This window comes from Lolium perenne, chromosome 7 (genome assembly GCF_019359855.2).
Source record: "Lolium perenne isolate Kyuss_39 chromosome 7, Kyuss_2.0, whole genome shotgun sequence".
Classification (NCBI taxonomy): domain Eukaryota; kingdom Viridiplantae; phylum Streptophyta; class Magnoliopsida; order Poales; family Poaceae; genus Lolium; species Lolium perenne.
The window spans coordinates 19087248-19093666 of NC_067250.2; positions in this window are offsets into that span (position 1 = coordinate 19087248).

The window sequence follows — 6419 nt, forward strand, 5'->3', positions numbered from 1 at the left end:
ACAAAAGGGCCATATCATATCACATATGAACTGCATGTGATGTTAATCCTTTTATGCATCTTATTTTGCTTAGATCGCGACGGTAGCATTATAAGATGATCCCTCACTAAAATCTCAAGATAATAAAGTGTTCATCCTTAGTAGCACCGTTGCCAAGACTTGTCGTTTCGAAGCATCTCGTGATGATCGGGTGTGATAGAATCAACAAGTGCATACAACGGGTGCAAGACAGTTTTGCACATGCGGATACTAAGGTGGCCTTGACGAGCCTAGCATGTACAGACATGGTCTCAGAACACGTGATACCGAAAGGTAGAGCATGAATCATATGGTTGATATGATGAACACTTTGAGTGTTCGCCATTGAAATCACACCTTGTCTCGTGATGATCGGACTTAGGTGCGGTGGATTTGGTTCGTGTGATCACTAAGACAATGCGAGGGATATTGTTTTGAGTGGGAGTTCACCTAGATTTTTAATTATGCTGAATTAAAATTTGAACTCAATTTGTCATAAACTTAGTCTAAACTTTTGCAAATATATGTTGTAGAGATGGCGTCCCCAATCAATTTTAACCAGTTCCTAGAGAAAGAAAAACTTAAGAGCAACGGTAGCAACTTCACCGACTGGTTCCGTCATGTGAGGATCTTCCTCTCTGGCGGAAATTTGCAATATGTGCTTGATGCACCGCTAGGTGACCCTCCTGCAGAAACTGAAACCGATGAAGTAAAAGCTGTTTATGAGACTCGGAAAACTCGGTACTCTCAAGTTCAGTGTGCCATCTTGTGCAGTCTGGAATCCGATCTTCAAAAACGTTTTGAGCACCACGATCCTCATGAGTTGATGAATGAGCTGAAAGCTATTTTTGAGACTCATGCGGCCGTGGAATGCTATGAAGCATCGAAACAATTCTTCAGCTGTATGATGGAAGAAGGCAGCTCCGTTAGTGAGCACATGCTCGCCATGACCGGGCATGCGAAGAAACTCAGTGACTTGGGAATAGTGATTCCTAACAGACTGGGGATTAATCGTGTCTTTCAATCACTGCCACCAAGTTACAAGAACTTTGTGATGAACTACAATATGCAGAACATGAACAAGGAGTTACCTGAACTCTTTGGCATGCTAAAAGCTGCTGAGATTGAGATCAAGAAAGAGCACCAAGTGTTGATGGTCAACAAGACCACCAGTTTCAAGAAACAGGGCAAGTCTAAGGGAAAATTCAAGAAGGGTGGCAAGAAAGTTGCCACGCCTCCTGTGAAACCTAAGAACGGCCCTAAGCCTGATGCTGAGTGCTATTACTGCAAGGAGAAGGGACACTGGAAGCGTAATTGCTCCAAGTATCTGGCTGATCTGAAGAGCGGCCTTGTCAAGAAGAAGAAAGAAGGTATATCTGATATACATGTTATAGATGTTTATCTCACTGGTTCTCGTTCTAGTACCTGGGTATTTGATACTGGTTCGGTTGCTCATATTTGTAACTCGAAACAGGAACTAAAGAATAAACGAAGACTACTGAAAGATGAAGTGACAATGCGCGTTGGAAATTTCTTATGTTCCATGCCACATTATTGATGTTATCTACATGTTTTATGCACACTTTATGTCATATTCGTGCATTTTCTGGAACTAACCTATTAACAAGATGCCGAAGTGTCGATTCTTTGTTTCTGCTGTTTTTGGTTTCAGAAATCCTAGTAAGGAAATATTCTCGGAATTGGACGAAATCAACGCCCAGGGGCCTATTTTGCCACGAAGCTTCCAGAAGTCCAAAGACGAAACGAAGTGGGGCCACGAGGCGCCCAGACTACAGGGCGGCGCGGCCTAGGGCTTGGCCGCGCGGCCCTGTCATCTGGGGCCCTCGTGTGGCCCCCTGACTTGCCCTTCCGCCTACAAATAGCCTCCGTGACGAAACCCCCAGTACCGAGAGCCACGATACGGAAAACCTTCCAGAGACGCCGCCAACGCCGATCCCATCTCGGGGGATCCAGGAGATCGCCTCCGGCACCCTGCCGGAGAGGGGAATCATCTCCCGGAGGACTCTACGCCGCCATGGTCGCCTCCGGTGTGATGTGTGAGTAGTCTACCCCTGGACTATGGGTCCATAGCAGTAGCTAGATGGTTGTCTTCTCCCCATTGTGCTATCATTGTCGGATCTTGTGAGCTGCCTAACATGATCAAGATCATCTATCTGTAATCCTATATGTTGCGTTTGTTGGGATCCGATGAATAGAGAATACTTGTTATGTTGATTATCAAAGCTATGTCTATGTGTTGTTTATGATCTTGCATGCTCTCCGTTATTAGTAGATGCTCTGGCCAAGTTGATGCTAGTAACTCCAAGAGGGAGTATTTATGCTCGATAGTGGGTTCATGTCTCTGTGAATCTGGAGGGGTGACAAGAACCTCTAAGGTTATGGATGTGCTGTTGCCACTAGGGATAAAACATTGGTGCTATGTTCAAGGATGTAGTCACTAGTTACATTACGCGCAATACTTAATGCAATTGTCTGTTGTTAGCAACTTAATACTGGAGGGGGTTCGGATGATAACCTGAAGGTGGACTTTTTAGGCATAGATGCATGCTGGATGGCGGTCTATGTACTTTGTCGTAATGCCCAATTAAATCTCACTATACTCATCATGATATGTATGTGCATGGTCATGCCCTCTTTATTTGTCAATTGCCCAACTGTAATTTGTTCACCCAACATGCTGTTTGTCTTATGGGAGAGACACCTCTAGTGAACTGTGGACCCCGGTCCAATTCTCTGTCCTGTAATACTATCTACCGCAATATCTTGTTCTCTTGTTTTCTGCAAACAATCATCTTCCACACAATACGGTTAATCCTTTGTTACAGCAAGCCGGTGAGATTGACAACCTCACTGTTTCGTTGGGACAAAGTACTTTGGTTGTGTTGTGCAGGTTCCACATTGGCGCCGGAATCCCTGGTGTTGCGCCGCACTACATCCCGCCGCCATCAACCTTCAACGTGCTTCTTGGCTCCTACTGGTTCGATAAACCTTGGTTTCTTACTGAGGGAAACTTGCTGCTGTACGCATCACACCTTCCACTTGGGGTTCCCAACGAGCGTGTGCTTTACGCGTCATCAAGCTAAATTTCTGGCGCCGTTGCCGGGGACGATCTGAAGAAAAGTTGCACCACAAAGATTTCTATCTCCCACGCCAACTTCACGCCAGCAGTAAATTTCTGGCGCCGTTGCCGGGGAGATCAAGACACGCTGCAAGGGGAGTCTCCACTTCTCAATCTCTTTACTTTGTTTTTGTCTTGCTTAGTTTTATTTACTACTTTGTTTGCTGCACTAAATCAAAATACAAAAAAATTAGTTGCTAGTTTTACTTTATTTGCTATCTTGTTTGCAACATCTAAAACACAAAAAAAAATTAGTTACTTGCATTTACTTTATCTAGTTTGCTTTATTTACTGTTGCTAAAATGGCCAACCCTGAAAATACTAAGTTGTGTGACTTCACAACCACAAATAATAATGATTTCTTATGCACACCTATTGCTCCACCTGCTACTACCGCAGAATTCTTTGAAATTAAACCTGCTTTACTGAATCTTGTTATGCGAGAGCAATTTTCTGGTGTTAGTTCTGATGATGCTGCTGCCCATCTTAATAATTTTGTTGAACTATGTGAAATGCAAAAATATAAAGATGTAGATGGTGATATTATTAAACTAAAATTGTTCCCTTTCTCATTAAGAGGAAGAGCTAAAGATTGGTTGCTATCTCTGCCTAAGAATAGTATTGACTCATGGACTAAATGCAAGGATGCTTTTATTGGTAGATATTATCCCCCTGCTAAAATTATATCTTTGAGGAGTAGCATAATGAATTTTAAACAATTAGATACTGAACATGTTGCTCAAGCTTGGGAAAGAATGAAATCTTTGGTTAAAAATTGCCCAACCCATGGACTGACTACTTGGATGATCATCCAAACCTTCTATGCAGGACTAAATTTTTCTTCGCGGAATTTATTGGATTCAGCTGCTGGAGGTACCTTTATGTCCATCACTCTTGGTGAAGCAACAAAGCTTCTTGATAATATGATGATCAACTACTCTGAATGGCACACGGAAAGAGCTCCACAAGGTAAGAAGGTAAATTCTGTCGAAGAAACCTCTTCCTTGAGTGATAAGATTGATGCTATTATGTCTATGCTTGTGAATGATAGGACTAATATTGATCCTAATAATGTTCCGTTAGCTTTATTGGTTGCACAAGAAGAACATGTTGATGTAAACTTCATTAAAAATAATAATTTCAACAACAATGCTTACCGGAACAATTCTAGTAACAACTATAGGCCATATCCTTATAATAATGGCAACGGCTATGGTAATTCTTATGGTAATTCTTACAACAATAATAGGAATTCACCCCCTGGACTTGAAGCCATGCTTAAAGAATTTATTAGTACACAAACTGCTTTTAACAAATCTGTTGAAGAAAAGCTTGGGAAAATTGATATACTTGCTTCTAAAGTCGATAGTCTTGTCACGATGTTGATCTTTTGAAATCGAAAGTTATGCCTAATGAAAATCATCATAATAAAATTGTTACTACAGCAAATGCCATCCAAGTTAGAATTAATGAGAATATAAGATTAATGGCTGAACTGCGTGCTAGGTGGGATAGAGAAGAAAATGAAAAACTAGCTAAAGAGAAGAATGTAGCTAAAGTTTGGACTATTACCACCACTTGTAATTCTAATGCTACACATGTTGCTGCACCTCCTACTAATAATAATAAAAGAATTGGTGTTAGCAATGTTTCCACTTCTAATGCAAAGCGCGAGAAACTGCCTGAAACTGCTAAAATCATTAAACTGTCATGATAAAGCTGCTGAAATTTTTTCCAACATTGGGGATGATGATCCCATTGCTTTAGATTATAATGGTTTGAATTTTGATGATTGCCACATCTCTGAAGTTATAAAGTTCTTGCAAAAACTTGCTAAAAGTCCTAATGCTAGTGCTATAAATTTGGCCTTTACACATCATATTACAAATGCTCTCATAAAAGCTAGAGAAGAGAAATTAGAGCGTAAAGCCTCTATTCCCAAAAAGCTAGAGGATGGTTGGGAGCCCATCATTAAGATGAAGGTTAAAGATTTTGATTGTAATGCTTTATGTGATCTTGGTGCAAGTATTTCTGTTATGCCTAAGAAAATTTATAATATGCTTGACTTGCCACCATTGAAAAATTGTTATTTGGATGTTAATCTTGCTGATCATTCTACAAAGAAACCTTTGGGGAAAGTTGATAATGTTCGCATTACCGTTAACAATAACCTTGTCCCCGTTGATTTTGTTGTCTTGGATATTGAATGCAATGCATCTTGTCCCATTATATTGGGAAGACCTTTTCTTCGAACTGTTGGTGCTATTATTGATATGAAGGAAGGTAATATAAAATATCAATTCCCTCCCAAGAAAGGTATGGAACACTTCCCTAGAAAGAGAATGAAGGTACCTTTTGATTCTATTATGAGAACAAATTATGATGTTGACACTTCGTCTCTTGATAACACTTGATACACACTTTCTGCGCCTAGCTGAAAGGCGTTAAAGAAAAGCGCTTATGGGAGACAACCCATGTTTTTACCTACAGTACTTTGTTTTTATTTTGTGTCTTGGAAGTTGTTTACTACTATAGCAACCTCTCCTTATCTTAGTTTAGTGTTTTGTTGTGCCAAGTAAAGTCTTTGATAGTAAAGTAAGTACTAGATTTGGATTACTGCGCAGTTCCAGATTTCTTTGCTGTCACGAATCTGGGTCTACCTCCCTGTAGGTAGCTCAGAAAATTAAGCCAATTTACATGCATGATCCTCAGATATGTACGCAACTTTCATTAAATTTGAGCATTTTCATTTGAGCAAGTCTGGTGCCATTTTAAAATTCGTCAATACGAACTGTTCTATTTTGACAGATTCTGCCTTTTATTTCGCATTGCCTCTTTTGCTATGTTGGATGAATTTCTTTGATCCATTAATGTCCAGTAGCATTATGCAATGTCCAGAAGTGTTAAGAATGATTGTGTCACCTCTGAATATGTTAATTTTTATTGTGCACTAACCCTCTAATGAGTTGTTTCGAGTTTGGTGTGGAGGAAGTTTTCAAGGATCAAGAGAGGAGTATGATGCAACATGATCAAGGAGAGTGAAAGCTCTAAGCTTGGGGATGCCCCGGTTGTTCACCCATGCATATATCAAGAAGACTCAAGCGTCTAAGCTTGGGGATGCCCAAGGCATCCCCTTCTTCATCGACAACATTATCAGGTTCCTCCCCTGAAACTATATTTTTATTCCGTCACATCTTATGTGCTTTGCTTGGAGCGTCGGTTTGTTTTTGTTTTTGTTTTGTTTGAATAAAATGGATCCTAG